Source organism: Orbicella faveolata, unplaced genomic scaffold (assembly GCF_042242905.1).
Source record: "Orbicella faveolata isolate gen_17 unplaced genomic scaffold, um_ofav_v1 contig_24, whole genome shotgun sequence".
Taxonomy (NCBI): Eukaryota; Metazoa; Cnidaria; class Anthozoa; order Scleractinia; family Merulinidae; genus Orbicella; species Orbicella faveolata.
The window spans coordinates 12,125,654-12,141,031 of NW_028301552.1; the positions used below are offsets into that span (position 1 = coordinate 12,125,654).

At 38.4% G+C, this 15,378-nt stretch overlaps 1 pseudogene across 1 annotated transcript in view; it reads right to left on the minus strand.

Moving 5' to 3' along the window:
* LOC149110418 (uncharacterized) overlaps nt 1-15,378 on the minus strand; it is a 36,724-nt pseudogene that overhangs the window by 12,452 nt on the left and 8,894 nt on the right. Inside the window, exons 5-7 of the transcript XR_016208151.1 lie at nt 12,343-12,409; nt 11,515-11,778; nt 10,076-10,108 (exon numbers count right to left, since the gene is read on the minus strand). The product of XR_016208151.1 is annotated as an uncharacterized LOC149110418 (transcript). The remainder of the gene's footprint in view (nt 1-10,075; nt 10,109-11,514; nt 11,779-12,342; nt 12,410-15,378) is intronic.

The window sequence follows — 15,378 nt, forward strand, 5'->3', positions numbered from 1 at the left end:
TTGCTAAGCCAGACAATCAAGTACTAGAGCCTTTAAACACGAAGTGTTTTTGTAAAACCGCGTGTACATCAAGTGAAGCGAGCAAACACATCCGGGATCCCAGAGGCCGATCCCGGATGTAAGCTTAACATACATAAATTACATCGTTACACTGTCCACTCACGTTTAGCCTCTTTTTGTGTCCTTTATTTCTCAGAATTGTAGGAAACGATAAAATACACTCGAATACTGAACAAGCTCCCAAGAGCTGATAGTACACCATTTTGTTAATGTTAGCTCCAGTCCCTTGTGGGGGCAAAATTTGATCTATTTAATAAATTAATGAGGCCATTTTTGGCCGAGTCATCACTTCTTGCCCCCACAAGGGAATGGAACAGGAAATATTTGCATTATAAAAATGGCCTATTAACACTAGTCTGTTCCAGGCTCTCGGACAGTGGCTGACCGAGAGCCTGGAACAGGTATGGAAAGCCGTTTGTAGCAAAATTTAATCCTCGCAATGTATGTTTGATCCTTTAAATAATGGTTCTATTTAGCGAGTAAAAAGGCGCTCAATCCAATCGTAAATAAAATTTTTGCTTCAATTAAATCTTTTGATTTTCATGATTCAATCCAACGCCCTGAATATTGATTCAATCCAATACCTGGAATATTGATTCGTCTTCATCCTACTCCTCAAAAAAACACTTCAATATCCATAGTTTTGGTCACTTTACTATGCAAAGTTGCTGCAAAAAGCGACAATGACGTCACGAATTTCCACCATGTTAGAACCGGTGACACGAGCTAGTTTCCAATCCAGTCTCTTTAATATCCATGGGCACACGCGCGTACACGCTGCGAGCATTTTTACGGATGTAGCGCGGGGAAATGGCGTTCGAAATTCCCGAAATGTTTGATGCTTTTGGCTCACAACTTAATACGTTCGTGTCTGTTGGAATTTTACTTCGGTATTTTCGTCGTAAGCTGCTCCAGTTTGAGTGAAATAAGACAGTGTCGAATTTATGTCCCGCTTTACATCATTGACCAAGTTGTGTTCCGCTGCTTCTTTTACAAGAGCTCCACTTTACTCCACTCTAAGTTTCACATATATTAAAGATTAATAGCTTTTCCATAACACAGCAAAACACTAGTTGGATATATTTGGATATAGCAGCGTTTCAGGACTTCAAAGTTTCCCTCTTCTTGCCAAACGCTTGCGAGGATTTCGCCAGAGTCTATCGCGACCGAAAAGTAAGGAAAAAAAAATAATTGCAAGTTTGACTTTCGGCTGAATTGTAAGCAACGCCTGGTGTTTCATCAAGGCCCAATAAGTGACAATATGTTAATGTCTGTAGATGCTGCTCAGCTTTTTTTGTGTAAAAATCCAATAAACTGTCTATTGTCGATGAATAACAGCGCCCGCCGATGCGTGTTTTGGACAGTCAGTAAAACATAACAAATTGGACTTCCGCACTTTCGTGTGAAAACGTACATCGAACACAATATTTCTCGTTTTTAAATATGTTTAAAGTGCACCTAACCCCCAAAATTTTTTTCACTAAAACGAATCTACTTGTTATTTGAAATATTTCTGCGAAAAAAATTTTGGATTCCGTTAAATCCTCGATTTTCTGCGCCCCGACGAAATCTCGAAAATAGCTCCAAAACACCGCCATTTTGTTTCACGACCGAGTTTGAGGAGAATGGGTCCAGCGGCTCTTGTGACGTCTACCCAGGAAGGTTGGATATCTCACGTCCTCTCATTTCCTTCAGGATGATGCAATACACATTCGAAAAGTGGGCAGAAACGCCTTCCAGAGGTGCCATCGGCTGTTGCAGCAGTATTCCAGATTTAAAGAAAAATATACTGTACTATTTACTGACGATGATCGGCTAATGGTGCAACAAAGACGTAAACGATGGTTGATTTTGTCGAACCGAAACAAGCGAACTGAATCTGTGAGAATCATTGAAGAACTCTCACTGGAATTTGTTCCGCAGACTTTCGAACGCTATTTTCATAAATTTTCTGCTTAAAGCTAACCAGCAATTTGTAGAAATACTACCGACAACCTATATCTTCCAATCCCGCAGTATTTATAACATAGCCGGCAAAGTTGTGTGATCCGATCACGATCAAGATGCGTTGTACTGATATGTAAGTAGATCGCAACTGTACGCCGCTAACCAACACTTATTTCTCTTTCGATTTAGATGAAAGTCGAAGATTAATCCTTTAGAATTACATGATAACAAAATTGTTACACTCATAGAGTTTTTCGAAGGTTTGGAAATCAGCAGTGCGACAAAGATTCTGTGCAATAGCGTCGAAAACATGACCGCGTAACATCTGCGGACCGCTTAGGGAACACATCCTTTTCGCTTATCCGACGAATTTCACTGCAAACTTTGAGAACAATTTACATTGGTTATTTGGAGTTACGACTTAAAACGTGTGACAATGTGAAATCGGTAATTGTATGAAATGTTTCCTTCCGCCTTGCTTCCCGCAGCTTCAAAAATATAGGTCCAAACAATACGATTTTCAATCGATCGAAGCCAATGTTTTGGAGGTCATCAAGTCTCGAAAACTGCAACACGTACGTCGCTCTTATAAACATGAAGCATTCAACTGAAAGTAAAACACAAACCGGATTTAACAGAACAATCACACCTTGACAAAATACATTCTCGCTAAGGACGAATGTAAACGGGCTATAAACACGCGTGGGAATCTTATGTTTAGTTGACGAAATTACCATCCAAAGCAGTCCTTGAGTTTTCTTTCCTGCTTTTCGTTTGCCTGCTCCTCCACTTCGTATCTAACTTTCCATTCCTAATATACAAGCAGCTCGTCCGCAAAGAAGTCTTCCCCTTCGTCGCTTGAAATATTGTAAATTGCTCTCAAAGCTCTAAGCAGTGAGTTCACAGTTGTCGAATGTGCTCGATCGAAGTTTATTTCGGAGTCTTCCGAATCGAAACTTAACTCTGACTCCAGTGACGAAAAAGAAATGATTCTGAGACAAAACTTGGACGTTTTAGTCCCAAAATACATCGAAGCGATTGGTTTTGTGTTCCATTTTCTCGAGCAAATACAGAGAGTTGACTGAGGCGCTATTGTGTTTGGTTCCTGGGTAGACGTCATCAGGTACCGCCGCCCCAGACTCCCTAAAACGCGGTCGTGAAACACTTCAAGCGCGACTTTGAAAGGGCATAGAAAATCGAGGATTCAACCAAATTCGAAAATTTCTTCGCCCAAATGCTTCAAATAAAGTCTAGATTCGTTTTAGCGAAAAAAGGTTTTTGGGGTTAGGTGCACTATAAAAAGGTTGGTAAATGTTTGAGAACATATTGAAAGCTTAGCTGAAAATGTGTGAATACAGCAGAAATAATCAGCAAAGTTACGATGAACAACGATTTCGATTTTGTTGGCTGAGTTATCAAAACTCAGGATACACGTGGTCAAGATGGCGGGTCGGTCGAGTTTTGCGAGCTCTCTTACATTTTATTTAATAATATGTTTACTCCTTGCTCAAGTCTCGAAGTTTTGCCCTCAAGGAACCCAACACAGTAACCTTCAAATTCTTATGGCTACAAAAGACGCAAATGAAGTGAAGCTCAACGTTTATCCAGCAAAGTCAACTCCGAGATCCCTCGCAACCAGCATGGCGAACGCAACGAAGACCATGAAGCTGATTCGCTTTATACGCCTTCTAAATACAGCCATGATTGCAAATGTCATTTTATTATCGAATGATATACAACTAAATCCAGGCCCTGGGCCTATTCAACATCGTGAAATGAGGGGCTTGCGTCTATTCCATTTGAATATCTGCAGCCTAAGAAATAAGGTGGACGAGCTTCGACTGTTCTGCAAAACACACAAACCTCATGTGCTATCGATAAACGAAACATGGTTGGATGAGTCATTTTCAGACGAAGAAATTTGGCTTCCAGGCTTCAATTTACTGAGGAAAGATAGAAATTGCCATGGGGGTGGATTAGCAGTTTACATCGCTGAACACCTGAGCTTCAATCGACTGGACGAAGCAAATCCCGAACTAATGTGTGCAGATTTAGAAGCAATTTGGTTTGAATTGTCTCAACCGAAATCAAAGAAGCTGTTGGTTGGCTCTATTTACAGATCACCAAATTCGGATATTTCCGCTTTTAATTCGAGTTTGGAGAAGACCCTAAACAACCTTAAGAGTATCGGTGCGGAAACGGTACTCATGGGGGACTTAAATGTTGATTTCTCCAAATCAACAACATCTTATAAACACCTTCAACAGATAACCAAGTCATTTTGCCTAAAACAGTTAATCAAAGGATTTACAAGAGTAACGCAGCACACCAGAACTTTAATTGATTTATTTTTCACCTCAAGGCCAGAACTTTATTTCGCCGGTGTTGTACCAGTTGGTTTTTCTGACCATAGTGCTATTTTTGGGGTAAGAAAGCTACACAGGATGAAACGCCCTCCACCAAAAATTATTGAAACGAGAAATTATAAACATTATAATCCAGCATTGTTCCGTGACGACCTAAAACACATCCCATGGGAAATCATCGAACTCGAAGAAACACCAGAGGGTAGTTGGAACGCCTTTAAAGACCTTTTTCTAACAGCTGCCGACAAACACGCACCCATTGTTACGCGTCGCGCCCGTGGATATTCAGTGCCGTGGTTAACAAGCGATCTAAAGAAACTTATGCAAGAGCGTGATTACCACCACAAAAAGGCCCTAAGTACAAACAAAGAACAACATTGGAGCAATTATAAGCGGTTACGCAACACCATAAACACAAGAATGCGTAAAGAAAAAATTGACTATTATGCAAATCAACTGGCGGATGAAAAAGACCCAAAGGTGATGTGGCGAACTTTGCATAAAATCGTCCCCCAAAAAATCAAATCAGTACCTTCAAGCAGTGATGGTCTTACAGCCTCGAGATTCAATGGCTTTTTTACATCGATCGCAAACTCTCTGAGCAGCCATTTTGAACGTTGTACTCTGCCAAAAGTTATGTCAACTAGAGTTGAACAAGACTTTGTCCTTGAAGAGGTGTCATCCGGATTTGTTCAGAAAGAACTGCTCAAAATGAAGTCAACTAAAGCTACTGGCCTCGATGGAATTCCTGCTCGATTACTGAAAGATGCAGCAAATGAAATATCTAGACCAGTCGCCTACCTCATAAATTTAACAATTTCTACCTGTATGATACCATCTGAATGGAAAACTGCGAAGGTAACTCCAATATACAAATCGGGCGATAAGAGCGACCCAAATAATTATCGTCCGATTTCAGTCCTTCCGTTGATTTCTAAAGTAATGGAACGAGCAATTCAATCACAGCTTGTAGCATTTCTAATCAGAAACCATTCCTTGTCAGTGCATCAATCAGGATTCCGTAAGAAACACTCCACTGAAACAGCCACTGTACACTTTGTTGATCACATTTTAGAACAAATGGATAAACAGATGATTACCGGGTCTATTTTTATAGACCTAAAAAAAGCGTTCGATCTCGTTGACCACCTCTGCCTGCTCCACAAACTAGAACATTATGGAATTAGAGGGAAAAGTTTGAAATGGTTCGAAGACTACCTTACAGCTCGATCCCAGAAGGTCAAATACAACCAAGACGAATCATCGAGCTTAACTATTAGTTATGGGGTTCCCCAAGGATCCATACTGGGCCCGATACTATTTGTGATATACATCAATGATCTCCCGCAAAGTCTACTGAAGTCACAAATAGGCATGTATGCCGACGATACTGTTATATATTTCTCTGATTCCTGTCCAGATATCATCAAGCAGGTTCTTCAAAACGATCTTACCAATGTTGAGAAATGGTTAGTAAGCAACAGGCTGATACTCAATCAGAGTAAAACTAAATGGATGCTGTTTGGAACTAGGCAAAAACTAGAACACTGTCCAGACTATAAAATAGAGCTTCACGGGAAAAACATTGACAGAGTATCAAGCTTCTGTTATTTAGGGGTAACACTAGATGAGAATCTTTCATGGAACGAACATGTAGAATTGATTTGTGAGAGAGTAAGAAAACGTCTCGGCCTGCTGTCACGCATACGACCCTACCTTACTCTAAAAGCTGCTAAATGCGTGTATAATTGTTTAGTTCAGCCGATTTTTGATTACACTAACACGGTATGGGATGGGCTGTCAATCGGTTGCAGTAACAGCTTGCAACATCTGCAAAACAGAGCAGCACGCATTATACAAAGGAGGGCAACAACCGAAGGATCTTTTAAAATGTTAGGGTGGGTGGATTTGGAAACCCAAAGAAAAGCCCACAAATGCATTTTAGTTTTTAAATGTTTAAATAATTTAGCTCCTCCATATTTGTCGGATTATTTTATTAGAAATTGCAACGTTCATTCTTACAACACGAGGAAAAGGAACGACATGCACTTGCCGAAACCCAAGTTAACGCTAGGGAAAAGGACTTTCAGATACTCTGGTGCGCTTCATTTTAATAATTTACCCACTACAATAAAAGAAGCAACATCGCTCCCCATTTTTTAAAATCTTCTTAGACTTTATTTTAGAGAGTAGTTTTTATTTTTAATTTTTTATAATTGTAAACGTTAACCTCTATGTATAGAAATTTAATGTAGTCTTAATTTACGCAGGGCCCCTTTTGATACCAGCCAAGTGCTGATTGGGCCACCCTGCCTAAATAAAGTTGACCTTGACCTTGACCTTGACTCCTTGTCTATTTTATTTTCGCAGTGTAAAATTTCACTACGCTAAAGAAACACACATGATGTTAGTAGCCTTTTGGCGTTGGTGAAAACTGTTGCAGCATCTCGGCACAAAAGATAACGAAAGAAATCTTCGTCAAGATTTGTCAAGATTTGTTGAAAACACCGACTCGGACTTGTTGAATGCACGCGCTGCACTATGCAAATGAGCTACTTGTACGCGTCAGACTTTCCTTTCAAAAACTTTTGCAAATTCGCCAAAACAAACAGAAACAATAAGAAACTATCAAAAACAGGTTTTGGTTATGATTAAGCATTGTTCGGGAAACTCAAAAATTAACTCGATACCAGAGTGAAGAGTTTTCTTACATAAGCGCAGAAGCGCACGCCGACGTACGTCGTTCTTGATCAAACCATTAATCTGCTTAGGTCAATGAGGCATTGCTACAACCCAGACACAAGGGACACTGAAAATTTAGATTCCATTGCTGCCGCTTTTGTAGATGTGCTCAGGGTGTTGCGTTGCAGAGCTATTACTCCGTCAACTGTTGCTGCGAATTCCGTTACGATAGGAAGCGAAAAAGGAGGAAATCGTGGAAGACCATTTCTTAAAATTCCTGTTCAGGGAGGTGCTTGAGGAACTTCGAGGATTAGGATTCACCTGGACAAGGATAGCAGAGATGATTGGAGTTTCGAGATGGACAATTCATAGAAGAGGGCAGAGTATGGCTTAGAAGATTATGAGGGGTTTCGACAACTTACCTGATGAGGAACTCGACCAAATCATTCAAGGGTACATTTCTAACCACGGGAGCGCTACTGGATGGAACTTCATTGCAGGTTTCTTCAAGTCGATTGGGTTACGGGTTCAACGTAGAGGAATAAGAGAAATGTTGACAAAATTAGATCCCCAAAATACTATCTTGAGATGGGGTGCTACTGCGCGACGCGGGGAATACCAGGTGGCTTGGCCAAATCCGCTTTGGCATCTGGATGGCCATCACTCTATGATCTGATGGAAAATGCTAATTCACGGCTGTATAGACGGATTTTCTCGGAGAATAATGTTTTTGAAATGTAGTGCAAACAATAAAGCAGAAACGTTGGTGTGAGCGACACAATGGTGCAGGTTAGAGGAGAGGAGAGGGGCAGCTCCACTGCAGGGCCATCAACACAACCAACGAATTGAAAGATTGTGGAGGGATGTTTTTCATTGTGTTTCCCACTTGTACTATTATACTTTTTATGGTATAGAATTGTCAGGCATCCTGAAAATTTGCAGTAAATCTTTTCACCTTACACTTTGTTTTTCTACCAAGGATAAACCAAGCTCTTTGCCAGTTCACTAATAACAATGGGGTGAATCAATATTCGAGGTAATGGATTGAATCGATATTCCAGGTATTGTACAGACTGTTCACAGCCCTCTATTTTCTTGTATTTTTATCTGATCGTACTCGCGGATAGAATCGCGAGAGAACTGGACGCCAGCGCAAAACGGAAGACTTGACAGGGTAGGGGGTGGGGACCGAGAAAAACAGAGGGGCTGTAGACATGTACGGGTCCGCAAATGATCCCAGGACCGCAAATGATCCCGGACCGGAAATGATCCCCATTTTGGACCGCAAATGATCCCGATCAAAAAATAATAAAACACATGTTTTATCATTTTACAAAAAAAATTCCACAGTTGCTGTTTTGTTCTTCGAAGGGTACAGATTGTTTTCACTGTCTCGCAATAAAAAAAATGATAAATCGAAAACCAACCAATGGAAAAAGGTAAGAAATTGTGATGAACGCTATAGAAGACAACTAAATAAGACACTTCTCCAAGTTTTAGGTCTGTGCATCTCCCCAAACTTCAGATATTCGTCGTAAATGTTTCCCAGAAATTTACAGAGCCCAGTAAGAAAACGCCATGTTGGTGTACATCCGTGGTACACCAATATGGCGGCCGGAATATAGTGTAAACATCTGAAACTTACTTTGGCTTTCTGCGCGACTGATTATCAGCACTAAACAAACAAGTATTTACATAAGCACTTTTCCTAATGCTCTAACTTCTAAAAAGGCTCAAAATCATGAGATGAGTATATATTTTTAAACAAACTCGATCGTAGCCCTGTGTCACGCAACCTCCATAACCCTGAAATTCAAAATGCTCTGGTTTCCAAACGAAGCACGTTAATTGTAAACAGATATAAATATACCGCCTCTTATGCCTGATGAGGATAAAAACACGTCACGTGAAGACGATCTATTGAATTAGAAGTCTTAGAATAGCACATACTTGTAAACATTCTCGAAATCCCCATGGCAACAGTATCAAACATCTATCAAACACCAAGGCATCGGCGAAGAGCAAGCCTTGGCGTTGCTTGGTCATGAAGCTGAACTTCATAACTATAGCTTGGAATTTTGGCTTCTTAGAATACTCAAGTAGTCATTTCCGAGGAATTAAAGCCAAAATACGGCCGAGTAACAAGGCGATAACAGGAGAGGAGCCTTATAATAAGTCCACTTTTCACCAAAGATGTCTACAGCTTCTCTATTCTTCTTGCTCGCTTCGCTCGCAAACCCCACTCCCAACCACCGCGTGCTTTGCGCTTGCTTCGCTCGCTTTTTCTTTCGCCTGCGAGGCTGTGAACAGTCTAGGTATTGGATTGAATCAATATTCCAGGTATTGGATTGAATCAATGTTCCAGGATTAAATTGAACCAAAAATTTTATTTATGATTGGATTGAATGCCTTTCTACTCTTTAAATAGCACCACTAGGCTCTCTCTCCTCTGTCTCGCATAAGGGAGGCAGAGGAAAAAGAGCCTATAGGAACAAGGTTGGCTGTGTAGTGATATTCGTCAGTTCATTTGGTGATTCTTCTCTTTTTTGCTTGTCTTCCTCGGGAAATGAATTGTTCAGTCAGATTTCTAAAGCTTCATACGAAATGGCTGAATCAGTGTGAGATGGCTTAGCCAATCAAAATGTAGCATTTGCATTAGTACACTAGTAGAAATCTGCCAAACAATTAGGTTATGAGCTTGAGATGTCAATGAGGTGATAGTTGATGAGGCCGAAAGCTTAATCAACTATCACCTCACAGGAATCTCGAGCTCATAATCATATTGTTAAATAGGCCATCAGCAAAATGGTCTACATATTATTTACATAGATTTCTCGAACTATGGCTTTTTGCACACTTTCTTATTGGGTGTTTTCTGACTCAGTGCAGAAGATAAACTTAATCTACAATTGCAATAAAGCTTTATGAATTATTTTCCCTCCAAAGCTTTCTTTCACTTTTAAGAACATTGTGTTACATTAAGACTGAGTGGTTAAGTTAAAATTTATCTTCACACATACCTTCCACCTCGCCAAGTTTTTCCTTGATTTTGCCTTTATGAAAAAGAAAAGGAAAGTTAGTGATGCGACAATATGTTAAGTTTCAGTGATTCAAAGGTAGTTTACCAATACACATTTCCCTGTTTTGAGGCCAATCAGAATCGCACGTGCACTATATACACATACATTTACTGTATTCATATTCACATTCAGCCAATCAAATATCCTGCAATATCAAGTCATCGACCTCATGATGGCCAGATTCTTGGTCAAATAAGAGTGTGGTAAGTACTTAATTGTGTCTTTTTTGGTACGCTTCATAGAGTTTCAACATATCACCGACTGTCTGTCACACTGAGCCAAGGACTTGTTTACTCGTCGCATCCTGCCATGACCTTTTAATGTAGTCAGTCAATCATGTCATAAATAAGACATGGTGTCTTGAGGGTTTTTAAGTGCCACGAAGGTTTAACGTTTTGCGAATTAGAAAAACTATTTGTGTGTCCTGCTAGAGAAAATTAATAGAGGCAATTCGATCAGTTCATTCAAGAACTGTTCACCGCAAATTCCTTTACATCAGGGCAGCTTAGTGTTAACTATTACTTTGTTGTACTGTCTTCGCATCTACTGATGCCGACAATAGGATTTTTAGAGGTAACCTTCTTCTGTTCTACCTTCAAAAGGTTTAAAGCACACAAGTAAACACCCTATATTGAAGTTCTAAGCTTTTTATAAAACACATGCACTCTACCAGTAAAAACCCTATTTTGAAGCTCTAAGTTTTCTATAAAACACATGCATTTCATTATATTAATAGCAGGTTCTCCGAGTCTTGTTATAGCTACAGTGCGACTACTTGAACCAGCCCATTTGGAAAAAAGGCAACTAATGAAAACATCATTGAGAAATGAAACTGAGAATAAACAATGATGACCTTTTCCGTGAACGAACCAATAACGTACGTTTAAGAATACAAACAATTAAGTTCCACAACAAAATTTGAAACCCATCGAAGTTGTGAATGTCGTGGACCTCTCAGGAAACTTTATCTTTTTTTGTTAGTTTCTGGACATAACTTTTGAGCCGTTTTTCAATGGTTTTAGTTTGGCCATCACAAAATGACTTTTCCAGTTAAATTTCTGTATTGAAGTCTAATTAGTAATTATGATAATTCCCCGAAAAGAAAATGATGGGATCTGTAGAGTTTGTTCAACGTATGAAGAAAAGTCTATTAAAAGTACTAGTATATTAATTCAGGTAAAACAGACCTCTGCTTGCCTTTCTTTGATTTACATAATTTTACTATTTTTAAAACTGTCAATGCCTCGACTCTGTTTTGTTGACAAAAACATTACCATCAATGTTCTCAATAAACAATTTGATTAGCCAGTTTTCTTCCAAGTGGCCCAGTTCAAGTAGTCAATATACTGTAAGAAAATATATGTGGTTTATTTCCTTACAACAAAATTCTTTCGCCACGTTATCAAGACCAACTCGGACATGACATAAGGCGTGGTAGAGGTCTTCATGAGGTGTACGAGAGGATGATGTATCTCTCCAACGAAATAACATCGCACGTGGTTTATCTTTTGCATTAGTGGCTATTTCTTCCACTTCATTCTGACTAATTCCAAGGTGAAGTCCCAGCGTCTCCCACTTTGCAGCAATCTTTCCTGCCAGCTCATCTAGTTCAAGGTCACTAAGTTGGCCTTCTTTAAAAGCAACTATATATGTGAAAAAGAAGTTTCAGTAACCAATGATGCAATTTTGTTACATACACAGTTTGTGCTGGTTTGTGGACAAAAAATCTGAGAAGCTAGTATAATTTCAAAGAGTATTGAAACACCAAAGACTGAAAGGAGACTTCATAGCAAGTTTACTTTGTCTTAACTCTGTTTTGAAAGGTTTACGGTCAATAGCAATTAAAGAAAGCTCCCCTCGATATTAAGTGCATTTTAAGAGACACAACGACAATGGAACAAATTGATCTCGGTGTTTGGAAACATCTCGGTGTTTGGAAATGTGGTCAAACACAGTCTTTCGTGTTTGATATATTACTTGAAATCTAAAATTAAATTCCAGAGCTTTTTTTAAGACTTCAGGAGAACCGCAAACCATGTTAGCAGGGGTAAGGTCATAGGTGGTTTTGCTTGCGAGGCAAATGGCCGAGATCATGCCTCACCTCTCCGAAGTTATAAACACTAATCGTCGGTGTCACTGCTTGTAACACAGAGTGGTCTCAAGGTTCTGTTAATTTCCAACCTTTTTCCTCCTAAATTCTTACATACCTTCCATTGCTGTAAGTTTTTTTTTGATGTTGTCTTCATCTTTCTTCCATTGCAACAGCAGCTCTCACTGGAAAAGTTGAAAATTTACAGAGTATGTAAATAACATGTAATTAACATGTAAATAATCAAAAAGAGACTGTAAAGATTAATTTACATGATTTTTCCCCTTTTACATGTTTTGGAGGTTTCATGTAAAAAACATGTAAATATGTCAAGTGAAACATGTAAATGATGAAGAAAACACTGTAAATGTTTCAAAGCAAAGGGCTAAGATCATGTAAATAACATGTAAACTGTTCCTGCAAATACTGTAAATAGCTTGTAAATTTCTTGTGATTCAACCTGGAAACCCGTAAATAACATGTAAATTTAATACAGGGAGGCTGCCATAATACTGTAAATAACATGTAAATAAAAAGGGGAGGCTGTAAACAACATGTAAATAAAAAAAATGGAGGCTGTAAATAACATGGAAAATGAAAACAGGAGCCTGTAAATAACATGTAAATCAAAAAAGGGAGCCTGTAAATAACGTGTAAATCGAAAAAGGGAGTCTGTAAATAACATGGAAATCAAAAAAGGAGCCCATAAAAAACATGTAAATCGAAAAAGGGAACCTGTAAATAACATGTAACTCGTAAAAGGGAGCCTGTAAATAACATGTAAATGGAAAAAAGGAGCCTGTAAATAACATGTAAATCGAAAAAGGGAGCCTGTAAATAACATGTAAATCGAAAAAGGGAGCCTGTAAATAACATGTAAATGGAAAAAGAGAGCCTGTAAATAACATGGAAATTGAAAAAGTGAGCCTGTAAATAACGTGTAAATCGAAAAAGGGAGCCTGTAAATAACTTGCAAATCGAAAAAGGGAGCCTGTAAATAGCATGTAAACGGAAAAAGAGAGCCTGTAAATAACATGGAAATCGAAAAAGGGAACCTGCAAATAACATGGAAATGGAAAAGGGGAGCCTGTAAATAACCTGTAAATTGAAAAAGAGAGCCTGCAAAGAACATGTAAATCGAAAAAGGGAGCCTGTAAATAACCTGTAAATTGAAAAAAGGAGCCTGCAAATAACCTGTAAATTGAAAAAGTGAGCCTGTAAATAACATGTAAATCAAAAAAGGGAGCCTGGAAATAACCTGGAAATGTAAAAAGGGAGCCTGTAAATAACATGTAAATCGAAAAAGGGAGGGAGAAACCCTGTACAATTAATAACTTGTAAATAATAACTTGAAGAAGAATGCATGGAATGTACTGTTTTATCGTAATCAAATCTGTGGACCTTAATTATAATAGTAGAAAACATGCAAATTTATACAGAATCAGAAATTTATTGCAATCAGAACAAACTCAGTAAAATTCAAATAGTTTTTACATGCCATGAATAAGGTTTACAATGTACACATTGCAACAAATAAAACATGTTTTCTTTTCTTTCTATCTATAAGAAGACGACTTAAATGTAATTTTGTGCATGGCCAAAATATTTTAAAATACCATGACTGAGCTCCTTTAACCGAATTCAAGCACTTTTCAAGAAGACTACTAAAATTCAAGACCTTTTCAAGATTGTGCAAAACTATGTCATATTCAACTCTACTTAATTCATAAATAATAAAATGATTAAGAACTATACTGTTGTCAGCTACAACTAGTGAAAATTTTGCAATTTAGGCGTATTACTCAATTAAAATTGTTTGCAAATGGATACCTGTCTTAAATATATACTAAATTCACAAAGTCAAATGTAACATAATGATAATACCTTTGTCATAAAATGAATGAATAAACTGGTTTTTTTTCTTACTAAGTAATTAATGCAGGATTAAATTAGCCTTAATAATTATTATGAAAAATGTGGGAGGCACGATGGCCTTGTAGTTACATGTAGTGCGCTCAACTCCTGATCGAGCGGTCCGGGTTCAAGCCCTAGGCAGGTACATTCTGTTGTGTTGTTGGGCAACACACTTTACTCTCAGTGCCTCTCCACCCAGGTGAATAAGTGGGTACCAGCGAGTTTAATGGTGGGGTAACCCTGCAATGGACTGGCATCTCATCCAGGGGGAGTAGAAATAGTCCTAGTCGCTTCCTGCTACAGAAAGCGGGATAAGCTCCAGTCTGTTGGGCCACGTGACTCATATGCAGACTTTACCTTTACCTTATTATGAAAATTACTGCAATGTAAGTGTGAAATATTGATCAACTTTTTTCATAGAGTGAATTGTTCTTTTGAAATAACAGAAAATAGGGAGAAAAAACATTTACCACAAGATAGAGATTGACATTTTAAATTCATCATAGAAACATTCATGCCAAAGGAATACTACATTGCATAACATAAAACAAGGCTTCTGACATCTTTTAGGCTATGTTTACAAAGTCACAGTTTCCTTCTTTTTCCAAAACTGTACGGAATCCAAACAGGACAAACATTTTGGACCCCTGACAAAACATTCACTGTAAACAATATTCAAAATTTTACTTTTTCTTTTTGTGATAAAAAAAAAAAACTGTACTGTAAAAAAAAAAAATTCATAGGGACCTGTTGAAATTGAAAGGCCTATCTAGTACCATAGTTCCCATAACACATCATAAGTTAATAAATTATTGTTCTGGTACTACATGTATGTAAACATAGCCTTTGCTTTTTATGATGAAATCTTATAGCTGCTGTATTGAACAATAAGTATCAACCTAGCAATCTAAGATATTCAAATTTAATGCTAAATCACTAACACAGGTACAGTGTAGGTGATACTTCAAAGCATTAAAAATGTTTAAAGTGGTTGAATTTATGCCAGAAAGTGTTGAAGATCACCATGTTAGACTGTAATGCACCAGGGGCCCATTTCTCGAAGGTCCCAAAAAGTTTTCGCACCCAGAAAGCCATACTAAAATCTGAAATCTTATGCTTACAGAGCTGTTTTATTCGCTTATTCTCAATATGAACAGAGGTTTCCTTCACACAAGAAGTTTCAGGCATACACAGCTCTTAGTTTTTAGACACAGCTCAATTAAAGATGGCTTTGTGGGCC